Here is a 21,443-nt window from a genome sequence, read left to right as displayed (position 1 = left end):
GCAGAAAAGAAAAAAAAAATAAAGAAAATATTTAAATAAGTACTGAGATAAATTTTGGAGAATTAAAGAAAGATAAAAATTACCAGACTTAAAATGATGCCAAACATGAGAAATCAGAAACAAAACAAAACAAAATCCACACACACACAAAACCACTCATATACATTATGGTTAGTTTTAAGAATATCAAAAACAGAGAAGAGCATAAATGATGCCCAAGAGAAGAACAGATCACCTAAAATGTACAAGAATAATACTGACAGCAGAATTCTCAATAGTAATAGCATATAAAGGAGACAGCTGGGGGTTTGTATAGATGGAAAAGATATTTGAAACTAGATATTATACATCAAGCCAAATTATTGATTAAATTTGAGAGCACAGTAAAAATACAATGAAGCATGTTAGGTCTTAGAACATTTATCACACAGAGACACACATTTTAGAAAACTTCCTTGGAGGACAGCTCAATTTAGATAGAGAAAACAGAATTATGTTTTCATAAAGGCACATTTTGAAGGAAGGATTGAATATAGTCTGCACTGCAAATATTCTTTAATCGTATGTTCTGAATTTCCTAAATTTAAGAAGTATTTGTTCAAATATTTATCTTTAAATAAACCCTAGGAGACTTTTTCTTGGATTCTGGAAAATCAGTCCATTTGGATACAAATCTTTTTGTCACTGATGGAAATTTTGATAGCCCTTAACAGTGGAATGCCTAATGTATTGTTACAGCAATTGTAATTTGCCAATACATGGGTGATGTGTGTGTGTTGTGTGTGTTTATTATTATTTTTGATGGTTTTACTCTTCTATGAGATTTTTAAGTAGACATGATTTTAATAAATTATGATTTGTTGAAATTTATCTGAGGTTATATATAATAAAATGAAATTTGTGTGAACTAAAGAAGTGCGTCTCCATTTTTTTGTTTTAAGAGTAGACTGGTCTTTAAAAATTGTCCAAAGAAGTACATTATATTCATTATTAAATTTGATAATATACAATAAAGTATTTATGGGCATATGGAACCATATCAAATTCTACTATTAATTCATATTAATAATTACCATAAGAGGAAAAAGGGATATTTTTCAAAATGAAAATTAGCGTATTTTTCAGAATATGATATAGTGTTATTCACTGAACAGAGGGAACAAATGTCAAAGTTTAACACAGTTTACAGAATGTTTTAACATAAATTGAAATTTAAATCTGACCAAATTTCACAGTTTTAAGTAAAATGGTAGCACTTATAGTTGGGGATGCCCAGCTTGCTCAGGGTGGAACACCGCCCCTTCACAGAAGCTGGGCAGCGGGGAATACCTCGCTTGCTCATGGCGGAATGCAGCCCCCTCACAGAAGCTGCGCTGGCTGGAAGCCCGGCCGGCCCAGGGCGGAATGCTGCCTGCTTCAGGAAAGCGGAGCACCCGGGAACGACAGGTTAGCTCAGGGTGGAATGAAAACCGCCTGCCTCCCTTATCCGCCATAGAGCCTTTCTCTTCCCAGAAGTGCCTGTTGTTAGTTAGAAGAGTTCTTTCAATGTGCTTGTTTAACTATAAACTTTATCCTCCTTCTTGCTTGTCAGCAAGATGGGATTAACATTTGACCTTCCTCAATCCTTCTATTGGCTATTGTTTTCTATCCAATACAAGTGAGACTGTCAAAGAGTTGCTCTTGGCAGACGTCCTTTTCGACTGTTGTCCCCTGCTCCCAGTCTTTTCCAGCTGACTGGTTCGTGCCTAATTCTTCTCTTGTCGCCATCTGGAAGCGGCACCCAAGCTTTCTTGGGCTTCCTGTTTTTGGTGTTCTGTTCCACTCATCTCTGCCACCGCCCCCAGGTCATCAAAATGGTTTTCTATGGTATCTTCCAGAAAACTTCTGATGTCCTCTTTAGTATGTAGGCTACATCAGTAGGGAATAGCGTTAAAACCTCTTCTGTTCCATGTGGATATTCACGTCGTTGAGCACCGCTTGGTCAAAGTCTGCCCTTTTCTGTTGGTCTGTTTTCTCTGGTCACTTCAGGAGTCCTTTTGTAAGAAATCCTATCCCATCAGATGCTCCTCTCACTCTCTTTCTCCCTTACTCTTGCTCTGGCTTCTTTCTTCAGATTTGCCAGGGAATGACGAGTCCTTTTCATTCCTATGAAGATAGAAGAATTGGCTAATCCACAGATACCATTTTTAGTGATATACAAGTGTATATATAATAACTGATATGGAGATGTACATGTGCACCTACATATATATTCTTTAATCTATAAAGTATGGAGGTTGGATTAAGTCTGAAGTCTCTCATACAGCTTGATAACCTGTGACTCTTTGATCAATAACTTCCATTTTCCCACAGGTCAGAGAAATGGGAAAAAATGCACATATGAACATATGTAGCACGTTAAAAAATGATCACAAATCCTATGACTCCCCATTCCCTTTGATTCACATGGGCTATGTGACTGTGTTAAACAGTGAAATAAACGTGTCAGCTTCAGGCCCAAGTCCAAAAGGAACCCCTCTCTTGAAACATTTGCTATTGGAGCTCTGAGTGGACAGGAAATAAGTCCAACAACCTTGTTACAAAGACTGCACGGAAGTGGAGGGCCATCTGAGCCTCATCTCCCAACTGTACCCATCAAAGTGACAGGCATGTGCATAAAGTCATCCTGAATCCTCTAGACCAAGCAGCCGCCTGCTGAAGGCCACCACCCACTGACCTCAGTTAATGCCATATTAAGCATAAAAATTGCCCCATGAGATCCTGCCCTAATTTCTGACCCCCAAAACATATGTAATATGACAAAAGGGTTGTTTTAAGCCCCCAAATTTTGAAGTCATTACATAACTAATTGGGTAACATGGCAAATACGTATCCAAACTAATGTAAATCAAGGAATATGTTTAAAGGCACCAAGTTATCTTAAAAAGTTCTCTGAACACACAGAAAAAACAGAAAGAGACCCATAATTACAGAGAACAAATTGATCGTTTCCAAAGAGGAGGCAGCGGGTGGACAGGCAAAATGCGTGAAATACAGTGGGAGATAACAGGCTTCCAGTTACAAAATTAATAAGTTGCAGGACGAAAGGCACAGCATAGGGAATATGGTTGGTGGTACAGTACGGCGAGCACAGCATAACATACAGACTTGTCAAATCTTGTTGTTTTATATCTGAAACGAATGCAACATTGTGGGTCAGCTATAATTCAATTAAAAAATCAAAGGAAGTTTAAAAAAATTAAAAGTGAGCTCTGTTATCCAAATAGGACATACGAGATGGATTTCCCATCATACCATAAATTGAAAACGACTTCTCTTGATAGAACAATGCTTTCCTTAGTCTTAGTCCCTACTCCCTCCACAAAAACAAAACAAAACAAAACAAAAAAACAAAAAACAAAAAAACAACTACTTTTGAAAAACATCTTGGTATTTTGAAAATTATAACTGCAGTGAGTGATGAGAGTGAAAACAAACTGATAATCCACGTTTCCTCATTTCTTATCCCTTTTATGAAGATGAACAGTAAAATCATATGTAAGAATTAACCAGAGAGAGGTCCATTTTCCACTCACTATAATCAAGCTGGAATTCTCAACTATTATTTAGTATTAGTTGATTCTGGTGGCAATTGCAAATATGGTTTCACTTCTTGGGCACATGAGGAAGATTTGGTTGGTGAAACAGACATACCAGGTTGGCCCAGGCCTGCACTGCCAGGGTTCAGAAAATTGCAAGATACAACCTGACACTTAAAACTTCCCATCAACAACTACCGCTGCCCCCCCAACATCTTGTTTCTTCCCACAGACAGCTCATACTGAGACCTGTCCACTGTCAGGGTCAAGCTAAAGGGGGATGCCCACAAACTAGGTGGGAAATGAGAGGATGCAACTGCAGCTCTCTGGGGATGCCTAAGGCCACTGAATGCCCCGTCATGATTCTCCAGCACAGATGGGGGCAGCCTGCACCACGTGGGTGGAGCTCTAGGACACAGAAAGTACTGGAGTGGCAGTCAACAAACAAATGTGTTTGTGTAATATATAAACCCCCATAGGGTTGTCAATTGGTGGGATTCACTTTTTCTAACTGTTCACCCCATGACATACAACTTCAGGAAACCCAGAGCCCATGGATTATTGTTGAAGGGCACATTCGGACTCAATCAAAGTGTAACTAAGCGTAATCATACAAATAAATACAAATATCATTAAAAAATCAATACCACATCAAACTTTCTTTTTCATTCCCAAATGAGCTTTTATGGGTTTTAATATCAATTAATGTGCTTATAGAACTGGTAAAAAAAACAGTCAATGATGAAATTTTAAAATTACCACTCTGCTTTCCCTAATTTCTGTTGATGTACTTTTATCTCACACAAAAATGAATTACTAAGGAATAAATCATACTTCACTGAACACGTTTCAGCTGAAATGATGCACCAAGATGTACAGCTTTGGTCAGGCTTATACTATTGTTGTCAACATAGTATATGGGGTGTAAGAGCTACTGTCTTTTCCTTCTCCCATGAATATTAGTCCTAACAGATTCTTCACGTGGAAAGAAAACTTAGTCTAGAAGATACACTAATTCCTCTCCTCCCTGGTGAAAAATACTGTTAGAGGTATTAGTTTTAGATAGAGAAGCAAGTTCACTTTGGAAAAAAGCACACACACACAAAACCCTCCAACATGACCTTTAATACAGTGATAAGGGTGAAAGTGTAAACTTCATTTGGAAACAGCACTCAAAATACTGTTTTGAAGGGCCTTTACAACAGCGGTATACTCTTTGAAAAGATTTTTCAGATCAACTGATTGAATCATATTTAATTTACCTAGGGACAATTAGATAAAATTTAAAATTCCAAACAAAAACTTTTAGGACACAAATAAAATTATATGTGCTTTTATTCCTGCAACTATCTCCAAAATCTAATATTCAATGGTTTAAATTGCTGCATTTCTCATTTGCAATGCAGATGAAGAGAGGAACACAGCAGACACATGTGAGATGAGGTGTGAGGCATAAAAGGGAGCACAGGAGGCAACTGACCAGCTGAATAGCGACTGCCCCAAAGATGACCATATCCTGAGCCCAAGAAGCTCTGAGTACTTTACCTTACCTGGCAAATGGGATTTAGCAAGCATGATTAAATTAAGGTGTGAGGGGGGAGAGATTATCCTGGATTACCTCGGTGGTCCCAATGTAATCATGAGGATCCATAAGGAGACAGGAGGATCAGAATCAGAAGGCAATGTGAAGTTGGAAACAGAGGGATAAAAGGTGGTGCAATGAAGGGCCACAAGTCAGGGAATGCAGGCAGCTTTAGAAGCAGGACAAGGCAAGAAAGTGGATTCTCCTCTAGAGCCTCCAGAAGGAACACAGGCTGCTAACACCCCGATTTTACCACACTGAGACTGATTTTTGAACTTCTGACCTCCAGAACTGCAAGATAATCAATTTGTGTTGTTTCAAGCCACTGAGAATTTGTCATTTGCTACAGTGGCACTAAAAACTACTAGAAGAACTCACTGAGACATATTGAGTCTGTACAATGGCAGGGACCATTTCTAGGTAGGACTATCTTCAGGGTGTGGTAGTACTGGATCTGGAGAGTTGACTGCCAGCATCCTTCCTCCCTCCCCCTCCCTGAACCCCAGTGCACTGTGTGCCTCCTCCACTGCAGCCCAGGTGACTCACAGGAAGCTGGCCCCATCCACACTACAGGGAAGGGGTCTGTCATGGAAGCCAGTCATGTTCCTCCTGGGCCATTCACACAGCCAGCTGCATGACAGACAGTGCCTTGTTACTGTTCTATGAGACACAGTAACCTAGGTTGTCCCACACACACAAATAGGAAGGGCTTTACAGAAATATCTGGGTTGTCTCTGAATGTGAACAAGAAAAGCAGTGCCCCCACTGCGGGCAGCCATCACACAGTCAGCAGGGGGTGGAAGACAAACTGGCCAGAGGGAAAGGGCACAGTAGGGAAAAATGGAGAAAATCATGGAGACAGTGTGAATAAAACACATTCTCTGCAAGCACTGCCATGAGCTGCTTCTTCATGAGATTGAAGGTTTTTTTTTTTTTTTTTTTTAATCTTTAAGACAGTTTGAGTTAGGATGAGACAACCATCCAAACTGATTCAGGAGGTCAGACTTTACAGAAACTAAGAAATCCAGATAATAAAAGTAGATGACTCACATGTGTGAAAAGTTTCCTTTCCCACTAAGGGCGGGGGGAAAACTAGAACTTTGAATTTGTGGCTATTCCATTATTCTTGCTATTTTTCATCACTCAAATGTATTTTTCAAGAATGAGGAAATTATTCTCAATAAATACAGTGATGGTTCCCTGAAAATTTGTAACCAAGTAGGGAACAGTCAGAGTCTCTAAACAGATTGTTTTGAATTGACTTAACAATCACACAAAATAGACTGTAAAATATATCAAAGAGTGGAGCTGAGTTTCTTATATATGATTTCATGCAAATTTTTGTCTACCTGATGATTTTTAGTTTTTGTCTACAGGGTGAGTGACTAAAGGTGTCTCAACATGGTCCAGAACTAATGGTGTTCCCTGGCTCACTATGAAATCCAGGGTCATTTCTGTTTCCTTTTCCATGAACTTCTCCTTCCTCTCATTTGGTCTGTTTTTCAATCGGACTGTTTGTCTTCTTCTCAATTTGTAGGCACGTCAGAGACATGAACTCCTTGAACAGCTGATGTTACAGATGCTTTTCACAGCCTGTTGCCCACATGCAGCTTTACTCTTTTTTGATATACAAATCTTTTTCAAAGTTTTAAAATAAAGTGGCATGTCATTTCTTCTATGGTCTGTGGGTCTTATCTCTACCTAAGGTAGTCTACCACTTCCCAAATTTTTACATGCCCCTAGATTGTCTCCAAATTCTTTATCATTTTGTTTGTAGAGTTAGAACTTAAACCAATTTACAAGGTTAATCAATCTGACATCTGCTTACATATGTGATAGGAAGCAAGAGTTCTAAGAAAGAGAGTTCTTTCAGCTCTGAGGGATAGAGCTTAAAGTCAATATTCAATGATACTCTGTCTCATTTTCTAGAAGGAACTGGTGGTTTCTGTTTGGAACTCTGACAATTTTTTCTTAGTCCCTGAAAGTCAAATAGGTTTACGTCTGTTTTGGTTTGAGTCTGTTCAGCTAATTCTCCCTGAGACTTGAAGGCTTTATGAACTGAAGGCATGACTGTTTTTCAGCTCAAGTAAATGCTGCATTAGTTCAGTTATAACTTCTGTTATTTTCTCCTTTTGTCCTCAGGGTACTTGCAAGGTAGATTTGGACCTGAACTCAGATCTTACTTATTCGTTTCTCATTTCCATCTCTTTGAAATTTTCCTCAGTGTTCTGGGATATTCCTTTGGAAAATCAATTTTGTGGGGCACCTGGGTGGCTCAGTGGGTTAAGCCACTGCCTTCAGCTCAGGTCATGATCTCAGGGTCCTGGGATCGAGTCCTGCATTGGGCTCACTGCTCGGTGGGGAGCCTGCTTCCTCCTCTCTCTCTGCTTGCCTTTCTGCCTACTTGGGATCTCTCTCTGCCAAATAAATAAAATCTTTAAAAAAATCAATTTTGTTCTCAGCAGTGATCATTACTGTTTACAGGGTTCCTATTACATGTTACAACTAGTGAATTTAAGTTTCAAATCTTTCTTGTATTTTTATGTTTTAAAAGATTTATAAAATTTATTTGACACAGAGAGACAGAGAGTAAGTGAGCACAGACAAGGATAGTGGCAGAGGGAAAGGGAGAGGGAGAAGCAGACTCCTCACTTAGCAGGGACTCCCCACCCCCCACCACAGGGTTTGATCTCTGGCAGACATTTAACCAACTGAGCCATCCACGCACCCCAAAGCTCCCTTTCAAAATCTTCAGTAAGTATTTTGCTGCTCTTTACTGTAACTGTATCCCCCTCAGACTTCTTGACAAGAAGTTTGTCTAGCTCTGTAGTCAGTTCTTAATCAATGAGGACACGTGCTCTGGACCTCAGTTTGGTGCTCCTCCACCAAGATGCTACCTGCCACTCAGGTGTGTGAACTCTTGCAGCTCAGGCCTAGTCACACTTTTGGGAACTCTGGGGCATCAGCGAAGCTACTCTAAGGGGACCATGCTTTGTGCATAAAAGCAGGCCCCTGACATGAAGCAGCCCCTCTCAAACCTCCCCAAGTTGTCCTTCCTTACACAGCACAAAGTCTCTAAGAAACTCAACCTGCTGGGAAAGCCCATTTCTCTATGACCAAGGACCACAAGAAAGGGAAGGTATACCATGGGCCCCACACAGAAAGAGTTCTTCACTGAAAGCCTTCTAAAGAGAGTCTGCCTTTTCTTCCAGGCATTCCATCATGGCACCTCAAAATCCTGAGATCTCTTCCACTGCTCCCTCTGAGATGCCAAGAGGCACTTGGCAGTCAAATAGGTCCTTCCCACAGCCCACCTACATGATTATGGAGGGCCTGCCTGGTGCTGGGGATGGGTGAAGGCAACACAGGCCCCTGGTCTTATGCTCTGATGTCACTGGCTCTTGAGCAAAGGAAGGAAAATGAGAGGGTCCAGGAGACTGCACACAACATCATGTTTTCAGAACATCTCCCTGGCCCCCAAGATCACCTTGTCATGGCAATGTCAGCAGGGCATGGCAAGTGCTATCTCAGAAGTCCCTCTGACACCTCAGCAACAGAGAGAGAGCCCACCCATAAACATAATCCCTAGAACCAGCATCCTTTAGGAACCAAAACCCCTATGAGTCAATTACTTTGGTATGTGTTAGTGTATTTTTACCTATGTAAAATATAAGAAAAAGAGGAATGACATACCTGTATGATTTGGGGCAGTAGAGCAACTCGATTTTGAGTGTTTTGGATTATAGCTAGATACTTTTTCCAAAAAGAAATTTATAATCCATTTAATAAAAACAATGTGAATTGCCATGTATGGAATTTTTATACTATAAATGTTTTCATTGTCTTGAGTTGTAGTAATGTACATACACTGGCGCTGGTCTCAAATGGGGGATGTCTGGAAGGAAACAGAATACATGATTAGGGGAGTGAGTGTAAGCCACCACCCTAAACAGTTCAATTTCTCACAAACATATACCTCAGCTATATATTTGATTGGATGAATATCAACTAAATCTTTAAAATTAAAGTACCAGAAATTATTAGGGATGACATTTTTTGGTAGACTTGTTTCTGATTCTGCCTTGTGACCTGACAAAGGTGGGATGGTGACTCCTGTTACTGCTTGCTTATTATAGATATGGCATACAGCGGTGGAAGTACTAAGTACTAAGCCACTAGAAAATTTGAGAAAGGATAAGCAATTCTAATAGTAAGGATATTTTCACATACATTATAACTAATTTAATATTTTAGGACTGAAACAAATCTAGAAGAATGTACAGACATTCTTCATCATTTCAGGTACTTTAACATCCAATACTACCCTAATCAAATCCATGAGACTTTAGTTTTATAGCCTTTTCCTTGTAGATGAATCTGAAGAATAGAATCAGTATAAACTACTTTATGTCTGAAAAAATTCATCTTTGAATTTTGACTTGACCAGCTCCACAGAATTAATAACAAGTCCCTTTCTTGGTGCAGCCACATTGGGAAACAGTGTGGAAATTCCTCAAAAAAATAAAAATGGAGCTGCCCTATGACCCTGCAACTGCACTCGGTATATACCAAGAAGATACAGATGTAGTGAAAAGAAGGGCCATCTGTACACCAATGTTCATAGCAGCAATGGCCAAAGTCACTAAAGTGTGGAAATAACCAAGATGCCCTTCAATGGATGAATGGATAAAGATGTGGTCCATATACAATATGGATTATTATGCCTCCATCAGAAAGAATGAATACCCAACTTTTGTATCAACATGAACTGGTCTGGAAGAGATTATGCTGAGTGAAATAAGTCAAGCAGAGTCAATTATCATATGGTTTCTTACTTCTGGAGCATAAGGAATAACACAGAGGACATTGGGAGATGGAGGGGAGAAGTGAGTTGAGGGAAATTGGTGGGGGAGACAAACCATGAGAGACTGTGGACTCTGAGAAGCAAACTGAGGGCTTTAGAAGGGAGGCAGGTAGGGGGTTGGGTGAGCCTGGTGATGGGTATTATGGAGGGCACATATTGCATGAAGCACTGGGTGTGGTGCATAAACAATGAATTCTGGAACACTGAAAAGAAATATAATAATAAAAAAAGTCCCTTTCTCCTTTAAATTTCATAATCAATACAAAAAGTTACCATGGTATTGGACTTGAGCTACTACTTGCTGTATGTCCAGCTCTCTTACTTTCTTTTTTTTTTATTTTCAGCATAACTGTATTCATTGTTTTTGTACCACACCCAGTGCTCCATGCAATCCATGCCCTCTATATTACCCACCACCTGGTACCCCGACCTCCCACCTTTTATATACCTGGAGGCACTTGCATGAGGCAGACAAGTTCTCAATAAAGAACTTTAATTCAATATATTAAAGTATACTATGTTTTCCACAGTGAATATAGACTATTTATCAAATCAGAATCAAGTTCTGAAAAAAATACCCATATACATATAGCTAACAAATACATAGCCCGGTACCTCTAAAGGTTAGTACTTCTACATATTTCAAAAGGCATCAAGTTTTTGCTGCTTTCCCCTGATCCAAGCATGCACATTTGTGTGTATGTAAGTAAACACCCAAAGACAACTGAATTAGTAGTCCACATTCACCACATGGATTAATGCCTGTTGTGATCTCTTTCCCTCCCAAATTGTTTCTGATTATTCACTTTAACTAATTTTGCCTGTTTCCAATAATAGGGAGAAGAAAATTTGCTTCCCCACCCCAGCACCAATCAAAGGGATACTTATGTCCTGTGAGCCTTCATTTTTCACAGGGGAAAACAAACAAACAAACAAAAACCCAAAAAACCCTGAGCAGTGAAACTAGAAATTTCCTCATGTTTCCTTCCTTTCTGGAGCTTACTGCCCTTAGGTTGCACAGTTGCCCAAATATTGGCCCCTCCATAAGAAGCTGTAAGTAGCACGTAGTGGATGAAAGATCCAGGATATAAGGAAGGGCTACTCTGGGCAGTTGCATGGCCTGGGATGGTCTGCCTCACCACTGGGCAAGGTCTGGGGTCTGGGGTCACCATACCTCAACCCCGTTAAGAGAAGACTTCAACGAGAATGTTTATTTCAACATCTTTGCATGAGAAAATAAACACTGCCTTCAATAAACAGTTTCAATTAAAAATTAAAATTTTAAAACTTAATTTTAAATATAATTATACCAAGAAGAATCATGACACATGTTGAATTATTTTAGGAGCCACAGTCTTCCTGAGGTACAAATAAATAGTTTGTACAAATAGGTAAAATCATTTATTAGGAAACTTTAAACCTCTTACAATAAAGTTACCATTAAATATAAGAATAAAGTGACTATTTTGCTTAAAAATAAACAAAGGTCACTTTGAAAGAGAATGGCAGCTTCCCTGTGGACATCCTCTATACCCAGCCCAATCAGTACTTACCAAGTACAAGTTTGTAGATTTTGCTAACATGGTAAATGATGGAAATAAATGAGGAAGACAATATTTTCAAAACAGTGTAAAAAGAACTTTAAAACAAGTATCTTGATTCTCCTTATTCTTCCACTCTAATTTGTAGCCTTTGGATAATATGCGGGAAAGAACATATATACATTTAAATTTTAACTTAAATGTCTACTGAAATAAAATGCTATCTTATTAAAATTCCTATCCGAAATTAAAAAAAAGTCATGGTGACAAATAATGTTGTAATGTAATCCTATCTTAAAACTCAAATTATGCTAAGAATGAATATTTCAAAACTAAATGGTTCACTTTGTTAAAAATATTCTTACTGAGTATTAAAAAAATCACCCAATGGTATCATGTTTTTAAACTCATTCTACTCATCATGCCTGTATTTTATCCTACCAGTTCTCTCTAATGACTTAGCATTCTTTCTTGTCTGCTCTCCTCTCTCATTTCCTTTCACCAGCACCAAAAACACAAAGACTCCAAAGTCCTGAGAGCAGACTGGAGGATTCCTTTTGCCTTCTAGAAGCTGTGCATTTTGACCCTACTGGTCCATTCCACCTGCCCAATAGGCAAGATTGCCCAATAGGACAGTGCAGTCAGGAAGGGAGGCAAGGACAGAATCTTGAGGGATAGCAGAGAGAAAGAATCACCTTAAGAAAACAGGCAAGAATTCCTATCTTACATTGAGGTCTTCCATCCATTTTGAGTTTAATATTTTGTTCTAATAACACAACTCTGGGTGGGCTCCGAGATGGCTCCTCAGTGGGGACACATCACCAGGAAGACCACACCATGATTAGAATTTAGAATCTTCGGCACCCCCACCCCAACCCCTACATTCCCCCAGAGAGGGGAGGGGGCTAAAAGCAGAGCACATCTATGTAAGGAAGCCTCCATAAAAATCCTCATAGCAGGGACGCCTGGGTGGCTCAGTTGGTTAAGCAGCTGCCTTCGGCTCAGGTCATGATCCCAGCGTCCTGGGATTGAGTCCCACATCGGGCTCCTTGCTCAGCAGGGAGCCTGCTTCTCCCTCTGCCTCTGCCTGCCATTCTGTCTGCCTGTGCTCGCTCTCTCCCCCTCTCTCTCTTTGATAAATAAATAAAATCTTTTAAAAAAAATCCTCATAGCAGGGGTTTCAGGAAACTTCCAGGTAAGTAAACATATCCAGGTACCAGGAGGGGGATAAAACCCAGCTCCACAGGAATAGACATTCCTGTGCTTGGGACCCTCCCAGACTGTGCCCTTTGTGTCTCTGCATCTGACTGTTCATCTGTATCCTTTATCATATCTTTCATAAATTGCAAATGAAAACAAATGTTTCCCAGAGTTCTGCGAGCCACTCAGTTGAACCGGAGGAGGAGTTGAAGGAACCTCTGATTTGTAGCCAAGTTGTAGAGAAGTTGTGGGTAACCTGGGCTCCTCCTACTTATGACTGGCACCTGAATGTGATGGAACAGTCTCACGGGACTGAGCCCTTAACCTGTGGGATCAGATGCCATATCAAGGCAGACAGTGTCAAAGCTGAATAAAACTACAGGACACCCAGCTGGTGTTGCAGAGTTGCCTGGTGAGGGAAAAATCCACAGCCTCAGCCACAGTGTTAGAAGTGAAGTGTTCTGTGTGAATATGGTAATATAAAAGCCGATGGGAGAACTGAAATGTTTGCTTGACATACACTCTCACACAAAATATTATGTATGCCAGGTCTTTGCTGATGTGATATAGCACATATTCAAGTTCTAGTGAAATATCATAAAGAGTCAACTCAAAAAACAAACAAACAAACAAACAAACAAGCAAACATACAAAATATGGATGAGCTGGGAGAAAATAAGCAATGTTTCCTCTTTCCTATCAAGAGAAAGACCATTCCTGAATTATCCAAGATTTTGCTTTTACCTGAATAACCATACAGTTCAATAGGACTTGAAGGAAAAAGCACGTTTGGTCCTCAGCGATCCTTTCCCCTGATATGGCCGGCAAGAGTGGAGTGATTCTTGTGGATATATCTTTGCTCCAGAGTGGGGAAAAAAAAGGAGTTCTTTCACCAACGTTCAAAGGGTTTTTAAAAAATGGCCTTCATTAAAATACATCTGCCCCTCCTTTGGAACCTGCTCACGCTACACTCCAGGCCAGCAAGCATCAAGGGGTTGGAAATACAGTACAAACTCCCATGAAGCCACCTCTCCCTCTAAACTATTCTTCTCTCTGCCAAATTCTGCTTCGGTCAGCCTAAGGATCAAATACCTGTCTTTGGGCAATAAAGTGATGTGCATTAATCAATCATTGGCCCTAACTGGCAAGTTCCTTAAAAACTCATGGGACACAGATGGTTGCCATGACTTTCCCAGGAAGCAGCTACTGTCTTTCCATGAATGCGGCATGAAAATACAGGGCTGGGTGAGCAGATGAATGTCCACTCGTGAAACAATCATGCTGAGGACAATAAACAGTAGTTTTGGATGGCAGATTTAAATTTCATTCACAGCCAAGAAAACACTCCAGATACATGATGTGTCTCCACTTCCTGTTGTTTCCAACATCTGAGTCCTCCCTTCCATTTCTGTTTCCACCACTTCAGTAAATGTCTCTCATCCTCATTGCATATAAAAAAGGCTCTGATTCTTTCTATTCTAATGTCTGTAAGACATTACTGTGAACAAGAGCAGGGGATAATTCCTCCTCCAAACCCATCTACGAAATAAAGGGTTCTATTCAGGATCATGACAAGCTGAGGAATCCCTCAAGAGAACTTCCAGAGTCATTTCAACCTGTAAGGCTGGCTAAAATGTTCCTCACCATCCGCCACACCAGGGCTAGGACTGATGAGTGTCTCCACCATGCAGGTCCCTCTGGATGACATGATCGCTGGGAAACCAGGCATGAGGCAAGCAAAAATCAGCACCTGCTCTTCTGCAAAGTTTGTCTGAAGTGCTTGAAGCCACAGAAGAAACAGATTGACTCCTTCAGATCTTACCTAAAAACAAAATTAAAGGTGACAAAATTAAACACATGTTTATGCAGAGATGCACTGCAATGCAGATTCAGTTCTGAGAAAGAAAAACTAGAAGTTAAAGGTACCGTTAAACTCCTGCACCAAGTTCTTAGTGACAAGAAATCAGGCGTGCTGCAAGAAGCCCAAGGGTGAAGAGTTGGGGTCTGGAGCCACAGTGCCTGGTTCCAATGCAGGCTCTGCTTTTTGCTTTTTGCTTGCTTAGCTGTGGCCAGTGGAGAACCACCAAACTTCTCCCTTTGCATCAGTCTCTACCTCTGAAAAATAAGGATGAGAAAAGAATTTACCACAAAGTGTTTGCACAGGGATAAGTGACTTACAACAGTGCTTGTATCATCAACTGTCATTTAATCACAAAAATAATGCAAAGACAATCATCCTCCAAATTTACAGTGTGCTTTGAATAGGGTTTTTTCTATAATATGCTTATGTATCATGGAAAGTTCTTGAAAAATCTCCGAGCTAAATAAGACCTTAAAGACCTGGCTCAGTTATTTGACCTTGAAGCCCATTCATCAGGCATTTCTACACCAGCCCTCCTTTTTTTTTTTTTTTTTTTTTTTTTTGGCCTGTGCAGGTAGCTACCTTGAGGGCTGCCGCCAAATCATCACTTCCACAAAGAACCATTCAGAAATTTCTGGAACTCATATCATTGCTGGACTTCTGGCATAAGTCCATTGTTCCTGGTGGATGCTTCCAGTAGTAGGAAATGGAACATGCTCAATGAGGGCAGGGGGTTGTGTTTGACTTGCCCACTGCCATATCTCCAGCACCTAGAAAGGTGCCTGAAACACATAGCTGGCATCCAGTAAATGTGTGCAATAAATGAGTGAACTAGACAAAAATAGATATGCACTGGTAGACGTGGCCTGTGGAGTACAGCTTCAAAAGCAGGAGAGTATTGAGAGCCTTCATGGTAGGTTGCATGGCACTGAGTTAAAGAAAATGGGTCCTACAATCAGACCAAAGGTTAAACCTCGAAAGTTGTGCGATCTTGGACAAGTCACCTACAAGAACAAAGACCCCTGTCTTCTATTGATAACAGCTGGGAAGAGAGAATCCATTTCAGAACGAAAGGGGACACAGGACGGCTGTGTATGACACTTATATTGTGGTCAAGATGGCAGTGTAAATTCACTTCATGGGGTCCCACACCATCATCCCTCACTACCATTTGAAATACATGGTAATAAGAGATGAAATATATATATATATATTTTTCAGTGTAACAGTATTTGTTGTTTTTGCACCACACCCAGTGCTCCATGCAATCCGTGCCCTCTCTAATACCCACCACCTTGTTCCCCCAACCTCCCACCCCCTACCCCTTCAAAACCCTCAGATTATTTTTCAGAGTCCATAGTCTGTCATGGTTCACCTCCCCTTCCAGTTTCCCTCAACTCCCTTCTCTCCATCTCCCCTTGTCCACCATGCTATTTGTAATGCTCCACAAATAAGTGAAACCATATGATAATTGACTCTCTCTGCTTGACTTTTTTCACTCAGCATAATCTCTTCCTGGAAGATATTATATATATATATATATTTAAAAGATTTATTTACTTACTTAATTATTTGACAGAGAGAGATCAAAAGTAGGCAGAGAGGCAGAGAGAGAGAGAGGAGGAGGAAGAGGGCTCCCTGCTGATGCAGGACTCAATCCCAGGACCCTGAGATCATAACCTGAGCTGAAGAAACAGGCTTAACCCACCCACTTAGCCACCCAGGTGCCCCTAGATTAAACACATATATTTTTTAAAGATTTTATTTATTTATTTGGCAGACAGAGATCACAAATAGGCAGAAAGGCAGGCAGAGAGAGAGGAAGGGAAGCAGGCTCCCTGCTGAACAGAGAGCCTGATGTGGGGCTCAATCCCAGGACCCTGGGATCATGCCTTCAAGCTGAGCCGAAGGCAGAGGCTTTAACCCACTGAGCCACCCAGGCACCCCTAGATTAAATATATTTTTTTTTAAGAGAAGAGAAAAGTTAGCAAGTGAACCTCAGTAAAAAACAAAACAAAACAAACAAAACCCAAAACTGACAAACATCTCCATGAAGCAGCAACCGCAGAAATTCTCAGTGATGCACAGATGTGTAGCGACAGGAAAAGATGTCTGGAGGCTGACTTCAAGGAGGACAAGTCGCTCCCACTGGAGATAAAGGCAGACAGAAAGGCCTGCTCGCTTGCTGCCTGAAGCCACAACTTCAACTGGGCTGCGGACTTGATTGCACACCACTTGCTTCACCAGAACACTGTGAGGTTTCCAGTAGCTCATTACATCTAAACACTACTGCCTCCTTTAACAAGGTTTCCCTTCCGGATTGCCCCTGACTTACAGGGATAGGCAGTAGGTGTCCCTCCACGTGCTCCTTCCAAATTCTCTCCTCTCTCTGCTTTCTTCTGATCCACTTTTTTTTTTGGGCTAGCTTTACAGGATATCCCTTCTGTGATTAAACAGATCTTAATAATTCTACCTTTTGTAAAGAAAGCCTTCCCCAATTATTTAGATGTTGATAAATATTTACCTCTGAATCTCCATAAATCATCACTTTATATGGCACCAACATGTAGAAAATAAGAATGAAGTTACCCAATTTTCAGAATTAACCATACAAATGACAACCTACCATCTAAAGCCAGAGACAGAAAGAGAACATCTGCATAAACTAAAGTAATGCGGGTTCCTTATTCATTCATATTTATTATGCAAAATGGAAGTTTTAGGAAGATTAGAATAATGCATACTTGTTCTATTATATAGGCAACTAATCCTCTGTAGATGGTAATGTATCCATAACTCCATCTCCAATCTAGAATTTCTGAACACGAGGAGAGGGTATTAAAATCTCCTCTGTGGGAGGCAGAGCATTACAGTGTCTGGCTCTGGCCTTCCTGCTGCAGGATGAGACTTGCAATTAGTGATGGCAAATGGAATTCACAAAACATTTCTGGGCTTTAGAAGACATCGGAAAACTAGCAAAGGACTTAGAAAATGGTAGGAAAGGAAGCAGGAAGAGGGAGGTGGCAGAAACAAGTGAGCCAAAACCTGATCTGTAAGCAACAAGCTCAAGAGAAACAAATCAGGGTGCCAGAGAACAAATTCCATTTTCACTGCAGGATCTCTACAGGCCTGTGCCCTCCAGACCCCGTTCCCACCACATGGTAAGTTGGGGAAACTGAACCTGAGATTTCCTTAATAAACCAGGACCCTCAAATGGAAACAAAGTGATCCCAACCAAGAACACTCCCAGCCTCCTGGCAAAGGAAAGACAAACCCTCCAGGAAAAAACAGACAGACAAACAAACAAACAAACAAAAAAAAACCCACCAAAAAACAGAATTAAAAGAGATTACATCTATGTTCCAATAATACTGGTCTCAAAATCCCTTCACAAAGCATGCAAGAAATGAGGCCACTGTGAGAGACAGAAGACTGAGGGAAAATGAAGACTTTAGACACTGGAATGATCAGATACAGAATATAAAATGTTACATGTTAATTGTTTAAGAACACAAAAGAGGTTTAAAAATGAAGAAGGATCAAGAGCCTATCAAAAGCAACAGGCCAAGTGTGAACATGGAACTGAAGGAAGTTAAACAGGGACCAAAAATCACTGAGACGTAAAACACAACAGAAAACACACCAGAATGGTGGGGCAGTAGATGAGCCCCGAATGAAGGACTTCACAACACTGCACCAAGAAGTGAAGACATTCCCCAGAATGCAACACAAGGAGGCAGGAGAAGAGGATGAACGCCAGCTTGAGAGACACGAACAACAGACAGGAGGTTTAAATAAGAATCCTGGGAAGTACAGCAGAAGGACAGAGTCAAAATTTCAGAAGAAAACAGCTGAGGATATTACAGAAATGATAAATCCAGAAATACAGGAAATGCACAGATACCAAGCAAGATGAGAAATCTTCAATTAAACATTTTGTGGTAAAGCTATAGAACACCAAAAACTAAGAAAAGGTTTTAAGGAAAAGGCATTTAAAGGAATGAACAGGGTGGAAACAGGGTTTAAAGCTGCTACAGTGGTAAGGAGATGCTAGTAAAATGGTACCTGTAAAGGGTGACAGGAGTATTTTTACTGCCACTACTGCTAATACTGTGTCTAATGCACATAACAACTGAAGACTGCGAAGGTTAAGCTGGAGCAGAAAAAAATTAAACGAATTATGACCCTCAAAAGAAGGATCATGTCGGGGCACCTGGGTGGCTCAGTGGGTTAAGCCTCTGCCCTCAGCTCAGGTCATGATCCCAGGGTCCTGGGATCGAGCCCCGCATCGGGCTTTCTGCTCTGCAGGGAGCCTGCTTTCTCCTCTCTCTGCCTGCCTCTCTGCCTACTTGTGATCTCTGTCTGTCAAATAAATAAATAAAATCTTTAAAAAAAAAAAAAGAAGGATCATGCCAATGAATTTCACAACTCTGGTGATCACTTTAAAAGCATCTCTTCTTTTTATCATAGCATTTGTATCATGTCCAGGATGAGATATTACAGCACACATGATAGAATATTTTAAAACAATAGTCCATTTTGCTCAAACTCCATGTTGAAAGCAAACGACTCTGTCAAACACTTTGAAGAAGGTAAAAGTAGTGGAACCATGTTTTGTCAAGAAAGCCCAGGGAGAAAAGCAGGTAGTAAAACCAAGTAGCAGTATCGAGGAAGGGCAGCCTCAGGAAGAAAATGAACACCGTTTTCTTCTGCTTTGTTCTCTTTTTTGTTTTCTTGTTGTTGGTATCTTTTTTTTTTTTTTTTTTTGTCTTTCCCAGAAATCACTTCATATATATACATTTATCTGTTCAACTTCAGTGAAAGTTGGGAGGAAAAGGTGCCAGAACTTTTGAATGGTTGTCTTCAGCTGAGTGCTTATTTTCTTCCTTCAGTTTCTCTGGGGTTTCCCACTATTCTTCAATAAACATGTGTTACTTTCTGGCAGGGTAAAGCCAAATGCATTTTTAAAAGAAGTAATGGCAGGTCATCCGTCCATCCAGATCAGGAGAGAGCCCATACCAGAAAAGGCAGAGAGGGTAGTAGACTCCCCTCTGTGAGTTCCTGCCCTCTTGGTCTTTCCTCAGCCCTTGCTCTCTGCTATGTCTCTCCAGTCACACCCCAAACCCAGAGAAACAAAAGGACTCTTCAAAACTTAAACCCTGTGAGAAGGGCCACGCGGAGGCAAGGAGAGCCCTGTAAGACTCTGAGCCATGTGGTCTGTATCTGAGACTGCACATCTCCTTGAGCCACGTTCCATTCCCTCCATGCCTAATGTTGTCCTTGTGTTCTACAGAAGCAGTCAGGGCATCCATACACTCCTCTCTGTGTGCTTTTCTGTATACCTGATCCCATCTCAACCCACAACATCCAGCAGCATGCACCATCTGTCATCTCCCTTCAGTCAACCTGCAAATAGGTAAACACAGCCTGTAAAACCCACCCTTGTCCAAGCTATGTCTGGAGTTATGATCGTCTGTGTCTTTACCATCAAACTTTCTAAAAGGCTATTCTTGTGTGTGACCTCCATGGTCTCACGCCCAGTCACTCTATCTCTATGTCTGGCTTAGGACTCCACTACTCACCTCCCATTTTCTTTCAGTACTCAGTGACAACCTCCTCGATCTACCCCCACCCCCTAATCAAGCTGCTTTGCAACTTTTCACATCATCGAACATTGCTGACATTTCATTCCTTGAAATCTCTCTTCTCTAGACATCTGTGCAAAAATGCCTTCCTGGCATCAAAGCCACATCCCTCCCCTTCCATCCACTACTCCTTTATTCTTCCCCTTTATCTGCCCAAGAAAAGAAGGAATTACCCTAAATCCTTAACTGTCACTCTCTCTACAAGGAATATATCCCTTGGCAACAGCATGATTGCATCTCTCTTCCCCCAAGCACCCATTCCTACATTTTGACTGTCCAACCCAGAACCTACACCTGCACGTCCAACAGACACCTCAACTCAGATTGCCTAAAGCTGCACTCCTCCTCTTACCTCCTGCACCTGGCTCCCTTCCTGAGTTGCCACGACTGTTGTGGCAGTTGACACATCAGACTCAACATTCTGAAAGCACAGAGGCACCCCTAAGCCTACTGCAGCATTTTTTTTTCCATAGCCGAGATATGGAAGCAGCCCAAGTGTCCAGCAACAGAAGACAAAGTGATACATACACACAATGGTATATTACTCAGCCATCAAAAAGGATGAGATCCTGATATTTACAACAGTATGGATGTACCTAGAGGGTATTGTGCTAATCAAACTAAGTCAGAGAAAAACAAATACTGTATCTCCAGGGATGAATCCTTAAAAAATGCCCTACATATTCAAGTTTTAAGGCAGGACCAGAAGCAACAGTTTTAGCATATATCACCACGATATAAAATAAAATCTTTTAAAAATAAAAGGAAATAATAGGACAACAGCAATTAGGGTAAAAAGACTTAACAACTGTCTTGCTCAACATCACCAGCACCACACCAGCTACACGTCTGACCCCCAGACCAGCATAGCAGGTGTGAGGACAGGTCCAAGCAGAGAAAGTGTTACTTGTCACATTTTTTGAAAAATGATAAACAGAAGGGATGCCTGGGTGACTAGGCTGGTTGAGCGGCCAACTCTTGATCTCAGCTCGGATCTTGATCTCATGGTGGTGAGTTTGAGTTCCACACTGGGCTCTGCACTGGGTGTGGAGCCTGCTTTAAACTAAACTAAACTAAACTAAAATAACACCTCTGTCAAAAGTACGTGAATTCACAACTTACATGTAAGTCAAGTTCTACTTGTTCTAAGACAGCATGAAAACCAAGATGTC

At 40.8% G+C, this 21,443-nt stretch overlaps 1 long non-coding RNA gene across 1 annotated transcript; it reads right to left on the bottom strand.

Annotated features, from left to right (window-relative positions):
- Nucleotides 1-8,967: 8,967 nt before the first annotated feature.
- LOC309857013 lies at nt 8,968-21,443 on the bottom strand. The gene is made up of 3 exons (XR_014307441.1): nt 21,394-21,443; nt 14,410-14,587; nt 8,968-9,055 (listed from the first exon to the last, which is right to left on the bottom strand). It is a non-coding gene; the product is annotated as an uncharacterized lncRNA (long non-coding RNA).

The sequence above is a fragment of the Mustela nivalis genome, assembly GCF_964662115.1.
Source record: "Mustela nivalis genome assembly, contig: HAP1_SCAFFOLD_165, whole genome shotgun sequence".
Classification (NCBI taxonomy): domain Eukaryota; kingdom Metazoa; phylum Chordata; class Mammalia; order Carnivora; family Mustelidae; genus Mustela; species Mustela nivalis.
The sequence above is the reverse complement of the archived record's forward strand: the minus strand, read 5'-3'. Positions and strand labels throughout refer to the sequence as shown.